The sequence below is a fragment of the Neophocaena asiaeorientalis genome, unplaced genomic scaffold, assembly GCF_003031525.2.
Source record: "Neophocaena asiaeorientalis asiaeorientalis breed wild unplaced genomic scaffold, Neophocaena_asiaeorientalis_V1.1 scaffold264, whole genome shotgun sequence".
Classification (NCBI taxonomy): domain Eukaryota; kingdom Metazoa; phylum Chordata; class Mammalia; order Artiodactyla; family Phocoenidae; genus Neophocaena; species Neophocaena asiaeorientalis.
In genome coordinates, this window is record NW_020185332.1 from 3,397,943 (window position 1) to 3,419,098 (window position 21,156).

General features: G+C 44.5%; 1 protein-coding gene across 1 annotated transcript in view; it reads right to left on the reverse strand.

Annotated features, from left to right (window-relative positions):
* The window catches only part of USP3 (ubiquitin specific peptidase 3), a 206,842-nt gene that overhangs the window by 118,914 nt on the left and 66,772 nt on the right, over window positions 1–21,156 (reverse strand). Inside the window, exon 3 of the mRNA XM_024735155.1 lies at window positions 6,720–6,939. The gene's annotated coding sequence lies outside the window, so the exon portion shown is untranslated. The remainder of the gene's footprint in view (window positions 1–6,719; window positions 6,940–21,156) is intronic.

The following is a 21,156-nucleotide window of genomic DNA, read 5'->3' on the forward strand; positions in this document are numbered from 1 at the left end:
AAAACATATATATGTTCTCTCTATATATAGATAGATATTTTTCTAAGACAGAATTATACACCATATATAGGATTTTACCTTTTGGCATCACGGTGACAATACACCGTGAATATCTTTTCAACTAACACGTATATATTGGCATCAACATATTTAATATCTGCATTGCATCCACTATTTGACTTTAAAATAATTTAGCTAATAATAATAAGGTGGAGAGATGGGGGTTCCTGTCCTTCCCCTTGAGTCAAGTGAGGGGGGCTCCAATGGCAACATTCAGAGAAACTGATACGTGTTTCTTACAGTTTTGGGAGCCAGCGTTGGTGTCAGATCCTGCCTAAGAGCCTAAAGGACAAATGTAGGGTGGCTAGCAGCTGATAGACAAGATAAAGGAGAGGGACTGTGCGGGGATCAGCCTCTAATCCCAGAGTTGCCAGGTGAGGATGCAAGAGCGTTTCCCACGGACCACACACTGGAAAGAAACAAGTTGCTTGGTGACTGCATCAACATAAAGTTTACAGTGGATAAAGGAGCTCAGACTTTATTTCGATGCTACTGAGGACCCACTGGGAGGCTGAGATGGGGAATGACGCTGTCAGAGCCTGGCTGTAGGAGATGCATCTACTAATTATGTTTAAGGCAGCTGGAGACGGGGGAGACTAGAGGACAGGAAGTCAGTTCAGAGGCTGTTACTAAAGTCTGAAGACAATGTTCCCTCCTTCCAGGGGAGTTAGCGGATCGGGTTCAAGTCTGGTTTCTACCATCGATGAACTTGGATCCCTCACTTAACTTTCCTGGGCCTCAATATTCCACCCATAACAAGGGGATAAAAGCACCCCAAGGAGGGCTTCCCTGGTGGCGCAGTGGTTGAGAGTCCGCCTGCCGATGCAGGGGACAGGGGTTCGTCCCCTGGTCCGGGAGGATCCCACATGCCGCGGAGCGGCTGGGCCCGTGAGCCATGGCCGCTGAGCCTGCGCGTCCGGAGCCTGTGCTCCGCAGCGGGAGAGGCCACAGCAGTGAGGGGCCCGCGTACCACACACACACACAAAAAACCGCCCCAAGGAGTGATGAAAATGCTTTGGAACTTGCTAAAGGTGATGGCTGCACAGTCTTGTGACTGTACTAAATGCCGCTGAAGTGTACACAGTTATAATACTTAATTCCATGTCATGTGCATGGCACCTCAATTAAAAGGCAAAACAGAACATAACCCCAAGAGTTGTTGTGAAGATTGAGTCTGGTGGGTTAGTTTGTATAGTCACCCTTATGTGGGCCAACACGAAACTAGCTTTCTTCCCATAATTACATTAACCCTTCTTGGTCCAGATCCCTCCACAGTCTCAGAGCCAGCAACTTATTTGGGTTCCCTTAAGGTTTTCCAGGCTTATAGTTCAATCTGGTTATTAAAATCTCAGTCACGGTGCAGTTTATAATTTCAGTGCCATCCCTTCTCCACACAGAGGGTGTCTGTGCCAGCCTAGGCAGCGTGAGGGCTTGGCAGGAGACAAACGGTGGTTGATTACAGCGGGAGGTTGCATAACTGGTTCGCAGTAACTTTGCCGGGACTTCCCTAGCCCGAGCCATCACCATCTGGCTCCTGGCCACGGCCTCATCTGGCTGCTGCCGGGAGTTGGGGGGGCAAGGCTCTCCACCTGCTTCTGTCAGCGCCGCACTGAAGAGCTGGTCGCCCTGCAGGTGCTGTATGAGGTTTCCTTGGGCAGCATTCACCCCGGCCGCACCACGGAGGACCCCAGAGAGCAGCCAGGTCTGTTGGAGGTGGAGGACTGGTTGTCCCTCATTCCAAAGCTCTTCTCAGTGCCAGCTCGGCTGGGTGACCACTTGGCAGCCTGAGGCTCTCCCCTCCCCTTCCCAACCAGCCAACTAATGTCCAGCATCCTCTTTTTTTTTTTTAATTTTTAAATTTTTAAAAAATTTTTTGCGGTACACGGGCCACTCACTGTTGTGGCCTCTCCCGCTACGGAGCACAGGCTCCGGACGCGCAGGCTCAGCGGCCATGGCTCACGGGCCCAGCCGCTCCGTGACATGTGGGATCTTCCCAGACCTGGGCACGAACCCGTGTCCCCTGCATTGGCAGGCGGACTCTCAACCACTGTACCACCAGGGAAGCCCCAGCATCCTCTTGAGAGTCCTTCCCTGTGTCCTCCTAGCTCCTGGCCCCCCAGCTACCTAGGGTGAAGCCACTCTGCCGAATTCTAATCCAGAACTTGTTTTCTCACTCGCCACTAGTTAAGAGACACATTTAAATCTCCTCCCCGCTGGCTTCGTGCTCGATTTTTCATTGATTCACAACTAACGTTTTCTTTTGGGGACTTAACGAGGACAGATGACAGGCATGGTTAATGGCTCCTCCTCATGTGTCCCTGGTCCTGTCACAGTCATTACATGACAGACTCTAGGAAGACAGTCATTGAAGAAAAATGGATGGCAGAGAGAGAGAGAGAAAAGTCAGTCTTAACTTTTGTTCCCAAGCCAGCCCTCGTCAGCTGAAAGCACACCCACCAGCCTCTGAGATGCTTGCTGGCCAGCACCTTAGACCTTCTGGCTCTCCTGAAGGGAGGTGCCACAGGAAGACGGATAAAAGAGTTAGGGCTTTTCAGATCGGAATGGAAGAGGCTGAGAGGCCCAGCTCAAGCCCTGCTCCTGGCAGCTAAGGCTAAAAGTGCCTACGACACCAAAATCATAGTATAAGAAATGGCAGTGCAGTAACCTCCTCTTTCTCTTTTCTGCATAAAGAACTCCTATCTATCTCTCCAAGCCCAGCTGAATACTATCCTTCTGGGCAGCGTCACCCACACACCAACAGGCAGTCAGGACTCCCTCTTCTGTGGGCCCCATGGGGTGTGCCGAGGGTCCATGAAGCATCGGATGTGGAAGGGCCGAACGATTAGCACAGTACCCTTCCTCTCTCCCCTGCGGCAGTGTCCCTGTGAGGGTCCCTGGACAGCATATGTGTATGCGAACAGGTGTTCTAAGCTACAAAGCACCATATTAAAAACCATATTTATCTGGCTGGGTCTTAGTTGCTTGCACCGATTCCCAAACTGTGAGCTCTCTGATGACAAGGATGCTTTATTTATTTATTTATTTTTTTAAGTGTAGCCTCAATACCTCACCATGCTGGGCACAAAAGTAGGCACTTGACAGATGTGCCGGGCAGAAGCTGCCTTTACACAGGCCCACAGCCTGACCAGGAAGGCTGGCACCTGGCTCTTCGGAGCAGCACAGCCATTAGCTTGGCCTGAGCTGAGGGTCTGGCTGCTGCTGCTTCTTTGGAGACTCCTGCAATCCCGTTTGGCTTCGCCTGCTCCCAGGCGGAGAGTTGCTACCAACTCCTCCAGACTCCTGGCAGCTTCCCCCTGCTCACCCAGCGCTTGATCGTGGCCTCTCTCCTCACCTCCTCCTCCCACCCCCTGGCAGCATCCCCAGCACTGACCACTGCGTGACTGACCCAGGGTTTGTCTTAGAAGGCCAGCCTTTGGGCCTCATGTGTGGCTCAAAACCCAGGAAATTTATCTCAGAGCTAGAGAGAACACCAATGATGTGAACTGATGGGTCAGTGGTGGTGGAAAGAGCAGGGGCAGACCTGGGGTCGCATCCTGGCTCAGCTGCTAACCAGCTGTGTGGTCAGGACCAGCTGCTGAACTTCTTAGAATCTCAGTTTTCTCTACTGTTCATGGAGATTAAAACATACACACACAAACACCCCAGAACTCACAGGATCACTGTGAAGAGTAAATACTGTGACACACACTAAGCCTCTGGCCTTGTGCTGACACATGGCAGATTCTCAGTAAGTGTTCGTTTCCTTCTTCTCCTCCTTTCAGCTAAGGCTTTTCCAAGTCTAAAAGTCCATGAGCCTTTGAAACACATGTTCTCATGTTAAACTATAACTTGGGAAGTTTACCAAGCTGCTAGAAAGTTTATCTTCCCAGAGGAACAAGGATCTCAGGTGACAGAGACGACCTCTGCGTCCCACGTTCCCTGCAGCTCAGGAGAGGGTGCTGTAGGAGATCAGAGCTCACACACCACACCTGACCGAGGAGAGGAGAGCAGGGTTGGTTCGCAGAGAATCAACAAGTGAGCGAAAGCTCGGGAAGCCTGGGAACGACGGTGGAGCTCAGAGAGAGAGGGCAGTGACCCGAGAGCAGATGAGTCTGTGCGCAGCTGGGAGCAGAGGGCTCAGCCAGGGACGCTCTGCGCTCCTGCCGCCCAACACAGGCTCCCAGGGAGACAGCAGAAGGAGGCAGCAGTAGCCTCGGCCTCCTCTTCAGACGGGGGAAATGGCAAGATTTTGCAGACGCCGAACTTAACAGAGGGGTGGGGGAGGAGTGGGGGACCAGTAGAGTCAACTCGCTGCTCTCCCTACGGGCAGTGGTCCTGAGAGCGATCCCAGCACCAGCGGCGTGGGCATCACCTGGGTTTGTTAGCAATACAGATCGGCAGGCCCCACCTCAGACACCTCAACACGGACTCAGCCATCTGTGTTCCAATAAGCCCTCTGGGTGTCGCTGATTCTTGCTAAGGTTTGAGAACCGTCGCCTTGGGGGATGCTTTTAGTCATTTACCTGAAACTTCCTTCCCATTTCGAAGCGGTGGGAAGTGGCACAACACTGGAATGGTCGTAACCTTTAGAGACAAGGTCTGAGTTCAGATCCAGACTCTGCCCCTAAGTGGCTGTGTGGCCTTGGACAAATCCATCAATCTCTCTGAACCAGTTTCCTCAAGTATAAAATATCTACCTCTCAGGATTAAGTGGTTAGGTTTGGAGAGAACGTGCAGAAAGCATTTAGCAGAGTGCCTGGCACATAGGAGCTGCTCATCATCATCATCATCATCACTGTCATCAGAACCACCCTGACTACGAAGAGGCCCTGGCATGAGTCAGGCCACACGGGGACCATCTTGCTCCGTGAGTGTTTACTACGCTGCTCAGAATGCCCCTTGGTGCCACTTGTTGCTGGGCTGCATCCTCATTAGGCGAGGAGTGACTTAAAGACAACAATTCCTTTCAAATTTGATGAGAAACAAATATCTAATTCAGATATACCAAATGAAACGCCAAGGGGAAAAGCCACTCTCGTTACAATATAACCCAGCCATGTTCCCGCCCTACCCACTTCCCCTTTCCACTTAGAAAAGTCCCTTAAGCACACAGTAGCACCTGGCAAATATTTGTTGAATGTTGAATGAATGGATTGGCTCAATTTGATTCGAAAATGCCCAACTGTTGTGCAATAAAAGGAACTGAATTTGTGGCCAGGCCTTTAGCCTCCTGGGGTGGAAACATGGCAGAACCGGCCATAACAGTCACTTGGGTAGCCCACTGGAATCTTGGGAAATCAGGCACTGAAGGGACGGGAAGAGACCACGCTGGCCAGGACAGGGAACGGAGGTGGTTTTCTGAATTTAGCGAAGGCCTTCCGCTATGAGGTGGCTAGTGGCCCTCCATCCCCTGCTGTACGCGTCAGTGTCTGCTCCACCCACTAAGCCTGCTGGGGGCTTGCCCATGCTGGAGAGTCAAATGTCCTGTGGCCTCTGCAATGCAGAGCAAACAGGAATCAGAGCACCAAAACTGGTGTGCCAGTTTGCTTCCCCATGGGTTGGGGGGTGGGGGGAATGTACATATCGCCCTTCTCGTTTTGTCCAAAGGGCTATCATTTGGGCCTTTGGCATCTTCTTTCACTCCCCAGACACTGCACAAGTCACCTGTGGCCTGGCTGCCATCCTGCTCTTCTCCATTTATCCTCCCCTCTGTCTCCAACATAGATCTTATCTTCCACTCCCTGCTTGCAGAATAAAGTCCCAACGCCTTGGCAGGGCATTCATCCTTTGCAATTTGTCCCCAACCTGAATGTCCAGCTTTACTGCCCTCGGCCACACCTAACTTCTGCCTGCTAGTGCCCTGCTCTCTCATACGTCTGGCCACTGACTGAAGGGCCTTTCCTCCTGTTGTCTGCTTGGAGGACTCTGACACCTCTTTCCAGAACCTGTTTAAATGCAGTTTTCTATGAAATGGACCCGCCAGCACCTAGCGGCTTCCTGAATACTTTCCTAAGTCTTTACTTAGCCTGGAAGTCTCCTTTTCCAACCCACAAATTCCTAGTGTCCTTTAGGACACGGCTCTAGTATTGCTTCAAAAATTTTTTACATTTTTTTTTTTTGGACATAGTTTCAAACTTAAAGCAAAGTTGCAAGCATAGGACAAAGAATTCTTGTACATCTTTCACCCAGATTCCCTAAATATTAATATTTTCCCACATTTGCTTTTACCTTCTCCTCATTCTCTCTCACCCTCCCCCCCGGGTGTATAATTTTATTTTTTTCTGAACAGTTTATGAGTTATTTTCAGACATTATACCCCTCTACTGCTTCAATGTGTATGTTTTCTAAAACCAAGGAAATTCTCTTACATAATTAGAGAATAATTATCAAAGTTAGGAAATTAACTTTGATACTAATTATTATCTAATATACAGATCTTATTCAGATTTCACAAATTATCCCAATAATGTCCTTAATAGTAAAGAAAACTCCCAGATCATCATTGCATGTAGTTGTTATGTCTGTTTAGTATTCTCTAATCTACAACAGTTCCCTGTTCTTTTTTTTTGGTCTTTCATGACAATTGACATTTTTGAAGTATCTAGGCCAGTTATTTTGTGGAAAGTACCTCATTTTAGGTTTGTCTGATATTTCCTTACCTTGGGTTCATGCTGTGCAGACTTGGCCAGGGTAGCCAGAGGTGATGCTGGGTTCATCTCAGGGTATCATATCAGGAGCTGTATGATGTCACTTTGTCCCATTTCTGGCGATGTTAACATCGGTCAGTTGGTTGATTTGTTGATATGTCTGACTCCTCCCCTGGCCCATGAGGCCCTTCTCAAGGTCAAGGAGGAACTCAGCCTTCGTGGCAGCTGGTACCTGAGGATATGGAGATATAGGGAAGTGAGAAGCACACACCAACTGATCCCCTCCCATGTGCCCAGCTCTGTGGCCACTTCTCATCTAAGCCTCACAGCAACCCTATAATTTAGTAGTTGTGCTCATTTTACAGTTGTGTTCAGAGAAGATGAAGAATTTGCCTGAGGACACTTGACTGGTAAGTAGCAGATCCAGATTCAAATCCAGGTCTTCCTCTTCCCATAACATTTAGGCACTGGAGACAATAGATGGTCAACAACATGACTGGATATTTTTTTAAACTTAAACAGAAAAATCTAACACCAAGACCATTGGAAAACTGAATACCCTCCTACATCAATGAGGATGCTTTTTATTCATTTACCCCTTCAACAAATATTTATGGTGGGTCTGCTATGTACCAGGCAGTGTCATAGATCATACAGATACAGTAGTAAACAAATAGCCTACATTCTAGTGGGACTCTGCAAATACCAGCAAAACCAGCTAAAGTGCTTGAACAATAACAAGAAAGCTAGTAGTAGAGCACCTTCAGGGTTGATTCATTCAGCAGTTCAAAGATGTCATGGCTAAGATTTTCATTCTCTGAAATTCCCTTAGCTTTCCCTTTGGGGATGCAAGATGTTTGCCTTTAGTTCTTTTTTTTAAAATAAATTTATTTATTTATTTTTGGCTGTGTTGGGTCTTCGTTTCTGTGCGAGGGCTTTCTCTAGTTGCGGCGAGCGGGGGCCAGTTTTCATCGCGGTGTGCGGCCCCTCACTGTCGCCTCCTCTCTTGTTGCAGAGCACAGGCTCCAGACACGCAGGCTCAGCAGTCGTGGCTCACAGGCCCAGCTGCTCCGTGGCATGTGGGATCCTCCCATACCAGGGCTCGAACCTGTGTCCCCCTGCATTAGCAGGCAGATTCTCAACCACTGTGCCACCAGGGAAGCCCTTGCCTTTAGTTTTAAGCAAGATATCCTCAAAGGAAACAAAGGGGATGTTCCTGTCATGGTCCCTTTAGATGGGAAAAGAAAGCCTTGCTATAATCTTCCCAGCCAACTTCCCTTCCACCTCCCCGGCCAGAACTACATCGCCAGCTGATGCAAATCCACCCCTTGGCCAGAGGGATAAGCTGCCATGTCTGGCTCAGGGAATCTAGATTTGCTCTGCTACCATCCAGATCACCTCCAGGTTCAGCCTTCCCCAAACTACTTCGTTGTCAGAAGAGTAGGAGGAGAGTGAAAAAAAACCCTGCAATTTTCTTCAAAGAAGCAAAGAGGGGGAAAGGGTGTTTCCCTCATTTACAGAATATTTACAGACTCTTGTTTATGCAAATACAAGTTTGTGTCATTGCTATTCCTTATAGAATCCTCCCTCATGATCCACAGGTTATTGGTTCCAGCATCCCCATGGATAGCAAAATTCGAGGATGCTCAAGTCTCTCACATAAAATGAATTGACTTTGGAACCCACAGACAGGGAGGGCCAATTGTATTCATTATATCAAGTTCTACTTCATTTTCCTTTACTAAGTCATGTAATGTCTCTCTTTATCTATCCGTGTCTCTTGTCTCATTCCAAAATAAGGTCCCTTTTTGTAAAGGTACAGAATCTTAGCCAGGGGAGGTTTAAAAATATTTAACAACTGGTTCTAGGATGTGTACTGACCACTGCATAGTGTAGGGTCCTGGAGGGTCCTTCTGCACCAGGCAATCACATTTAGTTGATGGATGGGGAGATCTAGGAAGACCCTAGTGGAGGGGTCAGGGAGGCTGGGGGGGGACACTCAGTCCCTACTATTTGCCAACTGATATGGAATTATTTAAGAATTTTTTAAAATTTATTTTTTATTGAGGTATAATTGATCTATAACATTAGTTTTATGTGTACAATATAACGATTCGATATTTGTATACATTGTGAAATGATCACCATAATAAGTCTAGTTAACGTGTGTTACCTTACTTAGTTACTAGTTTTATCTTATTTTTTTTGTCTGGTGATAAGAACTTTTAAGATCTACTCTCTTAGCAACTTTCAAGTATGCAAGACAGTGTTAGCAACTACAGTCACCATGCCATGTGTTACATCCTGGTGACTTATTTTATAGCTGGAAGTTTGTACATTTTGACCCCCCGCACTCATTTTGCCCACCGCCCCCAACTCCCACCTCTGGCAACCACCAATCTGTCCTCTGTGTCTATAAGCTTGGGTTTTTTGTTTTTGGTCTTTAGATTCCACATATGAGATCACGTGGTATTTGTCTCTGTCTGATTTATTTCACTTAGCATAATGTCCTCAAGGTCCATCCATGTTGTCCTATACCCATGTTGTCCTAAATGCCAAGATTTCATTTTCTATGGCTGAATAACAGTCCATTATATACATACATACATATATATATATATATATATATATTGCATCTTCTTTATTCATTCATCCATCAATGGATATTTGGGTCATTTCCATGTCCTGACTACTATAAGTAATGCAATAAACATGGAGGCGCAAATATCTTATCAACTTAGTGTTTTCATTTTCTTTGGATATATCCGCAGAAGTGGAATTGTTGGATCATATGGTAGTTCTATTTTTAGTTAAGGAACCTCCATACTGTTCTCTGTAGAGGCTGTATCAATTTACATTCCCACCAACAGTCCACAAGAGCTCCCTTTTTTCCACATCCTCACCAATACTTATTTCTTGTCTTTTTAATAACAGCCATTCTGATAGGTGTGAGGTGATATCTCATTTTGATTTTGATTTTCATTTCCCCAGTGATTAGTGATGTGAAGCATCTTTTCATTGGCCACCCGTATGTCTTCTTTGGAAAAATGTCTACTCATATCTGCCCATTTTAAAATCAGATTGTTTGCATTTTTCTATTAAGTTGTACGAGTTCTTTAAATATTCTGGATACTAACCCCTTATCAGATATGTGATTTGCAAATATTGTCTGCCATTCAGTAGGCTGCCTTTTCATTTTGTTGACTGTTTCCTTTGCTGTGCAGAAGCATTTTAGTTTGATACAGTCCCACTTGTTTATTTTTGCTTTTATCGCTTTTTCTATTTTAACGTCCGGTATGATAGTGCCCGTGTGATGTGCTGGACATCGGCTCCAATCTTCACAATGACCATTCTCAGTGTCAGTGTAATGACTACAGCAAAATCCTCCCAGCTTCTGCCCGTGGTCAGGCATTTGGGCCACTTCCAGTTTTAAATGCAATATGAAGCTCAGATCTAAACATCTCTGTATGCACCTTTGTTTTATTTTTTTATATTTCAAAATACATAAAATGTATATATTTATAAATATATATTGCATATTTTTGTTTTCTTGGAACACATTTCCCAAAGTGGTATTTCAAGGTCAAAGGGTAGGATCAATTTGATAATTTGCATGGTGATTTGAAAAGCATTTAAGGGACTTCCCTGGTAGCACAGTTGTTAAGAATCTGCCTGCCAATGCAGGAGACATGGGTTCGAGCCCTGGTCTGGGAAGATCCCACATGCCGCGGAGCAACTAAGCCCGTGTGCCACAACTACGGAGCTCGTGTGCCACAACTACTGAAGCCCGCGTGCCTAGAGCCCGTGCTCTGCAACAAGAGAAGCCACCAAAATGAGAAGCCCGCGCACCACAACGAAGAGTAGCCCCCGCTTGCTGAAACTAGAGAAGGCCCGTGTGCAGCAACGAAGACCCAACACAGCCAAAAATAAATAAACAAAAAGCATTTAACTTAGCAGAAATTATACGGTAGACTTGTTCACAAAACTTCAAAAAATGAAAGCCTATTTGTTGATTACTCCTGACAAGTATAAATGGTGGAAATTAATAATCATTAGGCATCATTATGCAGAAATTCCCTTCCTTAGTGCAGGAACTATATTTCTGGTTAAGAAGTTCTTGCAATTGATTAGAATTAAAATTGGGAAATAAGCAGACTTTCAACAACAACAATAAATGAATGAATGAATAAATAGCATTTAACCAAAGGTTTAGAAACATCCTTGCCTACTTTTTCACACTACTGTTGCCAGGGGACCGGAAGGCACATGGTGTAATGTAAAGAGGGTGGGCAGTGGAGTACGGAGAGCTGGGCTCAGCTCTGGGCAATGTTACTCTACTAGGGGTTGGGGACTTGGCAGTCTCTTAGCTTGTCTGGGCCTTGGTTTCCCCAAGTGTAAAATGGGGGAGATGCCATCTCTCACAGCACCAGGCACAGCAGGCGCTGATTGCCTCCATCTGTTCCTGACTTTGGCCTGAGGCCTGGCCACCCTTGTCACGCCCTCACCATGGGCGGACTCTGAACGTTGAACTGTCAAAGGGCCCTTCGCCGTAAGGAAGCGCGTAGGCTGCCACCTCCTGGTGTAAAGAGTTAGTGTCCAGATGACTTTGGGGATCAAGCTGCTCCCCCTTGTGTCCCTGTGAGGATCTGCCCCAAGGGTGAAGCTGCCAAAGAAAAGGAAGGTTCTTCCCACCTAGACTGGCCCTGGTGTCGGTGGTGGCTTTAAAGTGATGTCCTCCTTCTGCCAGTGCAACTCTGGGGGAGAGATGATGCGGGGTTTTGAAAAGCTGCCTGTAAAGGAAGCTGTTTTTACTCTTGGAGACTGTGAAGGTGCTGGTAAAGGCATCTTGGCAAAAGCAGGAGGCCTTTATCAGTGATTTATTAAACCCTGTTTAGAAAGGCTGACAGCAGTGGTCAATCAGCCCACAAATACTTACAGAGCACCTACCACGTGCCAGACATGTGCTTTGATAAACAACCTTGAACAAGACAGGCAGGGTCCCTGCTCTCCTTGTCTAGTGGGGAAGTTTAGGAATAAGATTCTTTTTTAACTGATATACTTTCTTCTACTTATTTAATTGAAGACAAAATGACATCTAAGCTGAAAAACTTAAAACACAGTATTTCACCTTCCAAACACTGTAGCTATTTTTATTTCAACACCTTCCAGCCCTTGGACACTTGTGTGCACATTTTCACAGAGCTATAATCATAACACCTGGAATTCTGAAGTTAGATACGTTTCGCTCCCTATAAACACTTCTCTATGTTGCCACTTGATCTTCATAATTATCCTTACAGCTCTATAAGAGACAAGTGTGTAGCTATATCATAATCTATGTAGCAAGTCCCCTAAGCTTAGACTCATAATTTTTCTTCTTTCTTTTCTCGCTATAATAGATATTGCTGATGTTAACTTCTTCGTGCAGATTTTTATTGCATTCCTTCTCAATGATCATGAATATGGTTCACCCTATGTGTTGCCACATTGCTTCCCAAAAGAGCTGTTACTAATTTACAATACAACGCCACCAATATTATATCCGTGAGTCACTTTTGCTGCAACATCAGGTACACTGAATATTCTTGCTTTTATACATTTTTGAGAATTACATTTTTTTTTTTTTGCGGTACGCGGGCCTCTCACTGTTGTGGCCTCTCCCGTTGCGGAGCACAGGCTCCAGACGCGCAGGCTCAGCGGCCATGGCTCACGGGCCCAGCCGCTCCGCGGCATGTGGTATCTTCCCGGAACCGGGCACGAACCCCTGTCCCCTGCATCGGCAGGCGGACTCTCAACCACTGCGCCACCAGGGAAGCCCGGTACTTACTGTTTTAATAACTGGGTTAATAACTCCTAATGGAATCTTCCTAAGAAAGCTCAGCTGTTTCAGAATCTAAAGTGCAAGTCTCTCCTGCTGCCCAGAGCTACAAAGTGAGAAAAGAGATTCTGTGACCCTTGGTTGTGCTTGACTCGGTAATGGAAATGACATAATTTCCCACTGTTTATGAAAAAGAGTTGGACATCAGCCTAGGTTACAATAATGCAAATGAAAATTATGTGACTGGAGAGTTAATTTGTTTCCTAGTGACTCTGAAGAAATACAGAGTGCCCTTGAGGTTGGAAGGGTCCATGGTCCAAACCCCTGGCCCGGAGAAGTGAAGTGACTTGCCTAAACTCACACAGCAAACTAGACCCCCAGCTACTGACTCCCCTTGCATCTTCCCTGTGTCCTGAATGTAAATGAACCTGTGATTCCCTCCTTCTTGACCCTCCCCTACCCCCTGCATGGAGATTGGCCACCTCCCAGCCTGGATGATTTCTGGAGCACAGCTCTGGGAATGCTTTCTGTGCTGGGAGTTAGTTTCCTTTTTCTACATAGCTTCCAACAAGAATTCCGGGCCTCTCCTCTCTAACTCAAACTATTGCACCATGCAGGGTTCTGAGCAGTAGTTAAAATACTTTTCCAGAGCACAAGTCCTTCTTCTGAAAGAAGACAGCAAATGTTAGAAATGGGACCTGTGTGAGGGTGAGCTATTCTGACTGTTGGTAAGGCTTTTCGGTTTAATATATCACTACTTTTTTCTGGGATGATTAGATGACAGGAAATAACATTTCATTAACACATACTCTGTAGTAGGCACTACCTCATTTAATTTCTTAAAAACACCTATGGAGTAACAGATTTGGAAAGGAGGCTCAGAGAGGTTAAGTAACTAATTCGACCAGCTCCCAAAGCGAAGATGTCACTGTCTCACTGATTCTCAATGAGGAATGGAACGGCCAATCAGAATCACCTGGGAGTTTTTTCAAACTACTCATATATATTTCCCATTGAGAACAATTGCACCCTATAGGGCCATCTGTAGGATCTGTGTGCCCAGGGTGCCATCCCACAGATGTTCAAGCCTGGACAGGTGTCAACAAACTGATGACGTATTGTAGTCAGCACTCTGCCACTGTGGGTCCCGCATCCGCCAATACAGAGGGCTGACTGTACTTTGCAATTTTATATGAGGGACTTGAGGATCCGCAGATTTTGGTATTCTTGGTGGGGGGGGATGGTGGTTCTAGAACCAATCCCCTGCAGATACTGAGGGTCAACTGTAGTAGGCGGGAGATAGAAATCCATGTAGAGGGGCTGTAACAAAGACAAGGAAAATGAGTCTCTGGAACAATTCCTTAGAGAAGAAGAAATAGAAGACTCCTAATGATTGGGACACAGGGGAATATAACTCAGGACCAGAGAAGAGAGTAGTCTTGGAAGGGGGGTGCAAGGGGGCAGGGCCCAGGGCAGGCTGACCCATTCCCAGGAAAGATGTGGTGGGAGGGAGGTGCGGTGCAGGACTTGGGGCAGAATCTCTGTCTACCACACTCAACAGAGAGGCAGCAGCTGAGGTAAGAGGAGCACTTGACCAGGAGTTCTTAGACACAATCCTGGCTGTGTGTCTTCAGGCAAGTCACATTACCTCTCTGTGACATGGTTTCTTTCTCTTCACAATAAATAAAAAGGTTAAAAATAACCTTCTCTGGCTACCTCTCAGTGGCATTATGGGAACTGACAGAGTTAACTTATATCAAAGTTTTTATAAATTGTGAAACACTGTGAAAAATTCACAGAGGGGCTACTAGGGTATAGCAGTAAGTTCTAATTCATTGTCATGCAGAATTTCAGCCCCTCAGATTGTTCTTTGCTATATTTTATTGGCAGCATTTGTGCAGTAAAGCCTGGAATGGGGAAAGCTCCCTGTGTTAGTGTCCCCTAATCTTCTTGTACCTGCAGCCCAGCTAGTATGAATTTCAGCTACATAGAAAATACCTTCTGATAGTAGTCTGACTGCCCTTTAAAAAACCCAGGTCTTGTTCTTAAAAGAGAGGATTTTTTTTTTCTGGCAAAAAGTTCACTCATACAAGAATATATATATAACATGTAAGTACAATTTAAAGAATAATAAAACAAATTGCATACTAAGCTTAAGGAAAAATGTCACCTGCAATGCTCCCACTTATCCTTTGCTGCTGCATTCTCTTCACTCTACTGTCCTCATTTTGTGTTCATCATTCTCTTGCTTTTAAGAAATAGCTTTACTGCAATCTACAGATTCAATGCAATCCTTATCAAACTACCAATGCATTTTTCACAGAACTAGAACAAAAAATTTCACAATTTGTATGGAAACACAAAAGACACCGAATAGCCAAAGCAATCTTGAGAAAGGAAAATGGAGCTGGAGGAATCAGACTCTCTGACTTCAGACTATACTACAAAGCTACAGTAATCAAGACAGTATGGTACTGGCATAAAAACAGAAATACAGATCAATGGAACAGGATAGAAAGCCCAGAGATAAACCCATGCACATATGGTCACCTTATTTTTGATAAAGGAGGCAAGAATATACAATGGAGAAAAGACAGCCTCTTCAATAAGTGGTGCTGGGAAAACTGGACAACTACATGTAAAAGAATGAAATTAGAACACTCCCTAACACCATACACAAAAATAAACTCAAAATGGATTAAAGACCTAAATGTAAGGCCAGACACTATAAAACTCTTAGAGGAAAACACAGGTAGAATACTCCTTGACATAAATCACAGCAAGATCCTTTTTGACCCACCTCCTAGAGAAATGGAAATAAAAACAAAAATAAACAAATGGGACCTAATGAAACTTAAAGCTTTTGCACAGCAAAGGAAACCATAAACGAGACGAAAAGACAACCCTCAGAATGGGAGAAAATATTTGCAAATGAAGCAAGTGACAAAGGATTAATCTCCAAAACTTACAAGCAGTTCATGCAGCTCAATATTAAAAGAACAAACAACCCGATCTAGACAGACTGGGTCAAGATGGTGGAGTAGAAGGACGTGCGCTCACTCTCTCTTGCGAGAGCACCAGAATAACAAATAACTGCTGAACAATCATCGACAGGAAGACACTGGTACTCAGCAAAAAGATACTCCGCATCCAAAGAAGAAGCCACAATGAGACGGTAGGAGGGGCGCAATCACAGTAAAATCAAATCCCACAACTGCTGGGTGGGTGACTCACAGGCTGGAGAACACTTATACCTCATAAGTCCACCCACTGGAGTGAAGGTCCCGAGCCCCACGTCAGGCTTCCCAACCTGGGGGTCCAGCAATGGGAGGAGGAATTTCTAGAGAATCAGACTTTGAAGGCTAGTGGGATTTGACTGCAGGACTTCGACAGGACTGCGGGAAACAGACACTCCACTCTTGGAGGGCGCACACAAAGAAGTGTGCGCATCGGGACCCAGGGGAAGGAGCAGTGACCCCATAGGAGACTGAACCAGACCTACCTGCTAGTGTTGGAGGGTCTCCTGCAGAGGCGGGGGGCAGCTGTGGCTCACCACAAGGACAAGGACACTGGCAGCAGAAGCTATGGGAAGTACTCCTTGAGGTGAGCTCTCCCAGAGTTTGCCATTAGCCCCACCAAAGAGCCCAGGTAGGCTCCAGTGTTGCGTTGCCTCAGGCAAAACAACCAACAGGGAGGGAACCCAGCTCCACCCATCAGCAGTCAAGCCAACTAAAGTTTTACTGAGCTCTGCCCACCAGAGCAACAGTCCGCTCTACCCACCACCAGTGCCTCCCATCAGGAAACTAGCACAAGCCTCTTAGGTAGCCTCATCCACCAGAGGGTAGACAGCAGAAGCAAGGAGAGCTACAATCCTGCAGCCTGTGGAACAAAAACCACATTCACAGAAAGACAGACAAGATGAAAATGCAGAGGGCTATGTACCAGATGAAGGGACAAGATAAAACCCCAGAAAAACAACTAAATGAAGTGCAGATAGGCAACCTTCCAGAAAAAGAATTCAGAATAATGATAATGAAGATGATCCAGGACCTCAGAAAAAGAATGGAGGCAAAGATCGAGAAGATGTAAGAAAGGTTTAACAAAGACCTAGGAGAACTAAAGAACAAACACCTAGAAGAATTAAAGAACAAACAATCAGAGATGAACAATACAATAACTGAAATGAAAACTACACTAGAAGGAATAAATAGCAGAATAACTGAGGTAGAAGAACGGATAAGTGACCTGGAAGACAGAATAGTGGAATTCACTGCCACAGAACAGAATAAAGAAAAAAGAATGAAAAGAAAGGAAGACAGCCTAAGAGACTTCTGGGATAACATTAAACGCAACAACATACACATTATAGGGGTCCCAGAAGGAGAAGAGAGAGAGAAAGGACCCGAGAAAATATTTGGAGATTATAGTCGAAAACTTCCCTAACATGGGAAAGGAAACAGCCACCCAAGTCCAGGAAGCACAGAGAGTCCCATACAGAATAAACCCAAAGAGAAACATGCCAAGACACATGGTAATCAAACTGGCAACAATTAAAGACAAAGAAAAATTATTGAAAGCAGCAAGGGAAAAACAACAAATAACATACAAGGGAACTCCCATAAGGTTAACGGATGATTTCTCAGTGGAAACTTTACAAGCCATAAGGGAGTGGCATGATATATTTAAAGTGATGAAAGGGAAGAACAGACAACCAAGATTACTCCACCCAGCAAGGAACTCATTCAGATTCCACGGAGAAATCAAAAGCTTTACAGACAAGCAAAAGCTAGGAGAATTCAGCACCACCAAACCAGCTCTACAACAAATGCTAAACGAACTACTCTAAGTGGGAAACACAAGAGAAGAAAAGGACTTACAAAAACAAACCTAAAACAAGAAAATGGTCACAGGAACATACATATCAATAAGTACCTTAAACGTGAATGGATTAAATGCTCCAACCAAAAGACACAGGCTTGCTGAATGGATACAAAAACAAGACCCATATATATGCTGTCTACAAGAGACCCACTTCAGACCTAGGGACACGTACAGACTGAAAGTGAGGGGATGGAAAAAGATATTCCATGCAAATGGAAATCAAAAGAAAGCTGGAGTAGCAATACTCATATCAGATAATATATACTTTAAAATAAAGAATGTTACAGGAGACAAGGAAGGACACTACATAATGATCAAGGGATAAATCCAAGAAGAAGATATAGCAATCATAAATATATATGCACCCAACATAGGAGCACTCTGAACATAAGGCAACTGCTAACAGCTATAAAGGAGGAAATCGACAGTAACACAATAAGAGTGGGGGACTTTAACATCTCACTTACATCAATGGACAGATCATCCAAAATGAAAATAAATAAGGAAACAGAAGCTTTAAATCACACAACAGACCAGATAGATTTAATAGATAGATTTAATTGATATTTATAGGACATACCATCCAAAACCAGCAGATTACACTTTCTTCTCAAGTGAGCACAGAACATTCTCCAGGACAGATCACATCTTGGGTCACAAATCAAGCCACAGTAAATTTAAGAAAATTGAAATCATATCAAGCATCTTCTCTGACCACAATGCTATGAGATTAGAAATGAATTACAGGGAAAAAAACGTAAAATACACAAACACGTGGTGGCTAAACCATACGTTACTAAATAACCAAGAGATCACTGAAGAAATCAAAAAAATACCTAGAGACAAATGACAAAGAAAACACAACAATCCAAAACCTATGGGATGAAGCAAAATCACTTCTAAGAGGGAAGTTTATAGCTATACAAGCCTACCTTAAGAAACAAGAAAAATCTCAAATAAACAATCTAACCTTACACTTAAAGGATCTAGAGAAAGAAGAACAAACAAAACTCAAAGTTAGTAGAAGGAAATAAATCATAAAGAGAAAAAAATAAAATTCAACAAAACAAAAAAAGAAATTCAACTGCAAATGCTGTGTCAATAGTATTCTGAAGGCAGAAATAACTATAACATAACAAACCAAGACTGGAAGAATTCATAGGACCAAGAGATCAGACTGAGGCAGAGTTGCTGGATACATTTTCATGGAGAAGGTGGGACTTGAATTAGGTTTTGAAGGACTGGCAAGATTCCAAGGAATGAGAACTGTTTTCTAGGTGGAGGAAGCAGTGTAAACAAAGGGCCACCTGGAGAAGGTGTGGAAGTCCAGAGTTAACACTGGTAAAGACCAGGCACTAAGCAGTCCTAATGCTTACTGGCCAAGTAGTCTCAGTTGCTGGGTTTGAGGGGAGGTCCCTGCAGAGGGACTGGGGTGGAGGCGGGATGCTGAGGTTGTGGTGGAGTGCTCAGGACAGCAGTCAGAGGTGGCTTCCTCGCAATTTAACCCTCTGCTGAAGTATTTTAGTATTTTTACAAACAGGACAGCTCCATCCGTGCACACAGGCTAAACGTCTGCCCTGCCCTGGAGACTCAGGCAGCTGAGGATGGAAAGACAGCCTGGAGTTAAATTGTGAAGGGCTTTGAATGCCAGGGGGTCTGGGATTCCCGAAACAAACGTGACCCTCATTTATTTTTAGAGACAAACCTTAGGGAACCCCTCCCACTATAAATATCTAATAATAAATGAGTAGTTAAATAAACAATAGTATATCTACATAATGGGATAGTCTGTAATTATTAATATCAAGTTTCTGAAGACTCGTTAATGACACGGAACAAGTGGGAACAAAATGTGTATAGAGAATAATACCAATTTAGTAACTACAAATATGGAGACAAGAATAGAAAAACCAACATCAAAGTGTAAACTGTGGTTATTTTTGGATGGTAGTATTATACTTGATTTTTATTTTCATCATTACTTTTCTCTATGTTTTAACTTTTTCTATAATGAGCACATATTACTTTTATAATGAATACATAATAAACGTTATTTTTCAAAAGCAAAGCTTAAAAGTGGAGTTTGGTGCGGTGGTTGCCATTGCTACTGTCTTATTCTTTCTAAGCAGGTGAACTCCATTCTCACTTTCACAGTATCCAGGAACTGGGCACCCACGTGATTCAGTTTACAGTGGCTGAGCAACCTCTGTCCCGGTGGTGTCAGACTGCCTGTCACTGAGCACATGACTGGGAAAGCCTCTCACTTGTCATCATTCCCGAAAGGTCCTCGGGTGCACCTGTAATTCCAGCAATTCCCTGAGGTTTTTCGGGCCCCAGGAAAGGCACAGGACCTCCCTGAGCATGCGCGAGGACTGACACGGAACTGTAGGCAGCTAGAGCACATTCAGATGCAAATTCTCATTTTATAGTTGAGAAAACAGGCCAGAAAGAAGGCTCTTGCCCAAGGTCACACAGTGAATTAGCGGCAAGGAGGGACTTGGGCCCAGGGCTGCTGGGTCGTGGGCTCTGTTATCAACAGTCACAGGCTCTTAGATGACTGTCTTTCCCAGGTTCTGTTCAAATTTGTTTTCTGTCTACTCTTGAGTAACTACACAGTCAGATGTAGTTTGGGTTAAAGTTCACAGAATGACTTCTATTTTTGTCTGTTTAGTTCCACGCTCCCTGGGTTTCTTCGACTAAATTCTGATCTCGTTTAAATCTCATACTGTATCAAAATGGTGAAAATATTCTTTGAAAACAGTCAGGTAGTTCCTCAAAAAGTTACACACAGCATTACCCAGCAAATTCCACTCTTAGGCATGAATCCAAGAGAACTGAAAGCCTGTGTCCACACAAAACTTGTATACCAATGTTTATAGCAGCATTATCCGTAATAACCAAAAAGTAGAAACAACCTAAATGTCCATCAACTGGTAAGTGGATAAACAAAATGTGCTCCAGATATTGAGAACAAACCAGTGGTTACCAGTGAGGAGGAGCAAGACTGGGGTGGGGGGAGCAAGAGGTACAAACTATTAGGTATAAAATAAGCTACAAGGATATATTGTACAACATGGGGAATATAGCCAATCTTTCATAATAACTATACATGGAGTATAACCTTTAAAAATTGTGGGGACTTCCCTGGCGGTCCAGAGGTTAAGGATCCGCACTCCCAGGCTTCCCTGGTGGCGCAGTGGTTGAGAGTCCACCTGCCGGTGCACAGTGCAGCCAAAAAAAAAAAGTTGTGAACCACTATATTGTACACCTGTAACTTATATAACATTGTACAGAAACTATACTTCAATAAAAACTTTTACATGTGCTATACCCATACAGTGGCATGTTACATGGTAATAAAAAGGAATGAAGTACTGTTAAATGCTAAACATGGATGAACCTTTAAAATATATGCTAAGTGAGAGAAGCCAGCCACCAAAGACCACATGTTATATGATTCCACTTACATGAGACGCCCAGAATAGGTAAATCCTCAGAGCCAGACAGTAGATTAATGGTTTCAAGAGGCTTTGGGGTGAGGAGAATGGGAAGTGACTGCTAATGGATATGGGCTTCTTTACTGAGTGATGAAAATGTACTGGAATTAGATATTGGAGGAAAGCCACAATGCAAACAGTATTGTGGTATAAAGACCTACATTTAAGCTACATGCCTGAGCCTAAAGCAGCATTTAGAAGCAGGTCTTCTACTCTGAAAGGTAGAGTGGAGTGGTGGAATAGGTCATGACGT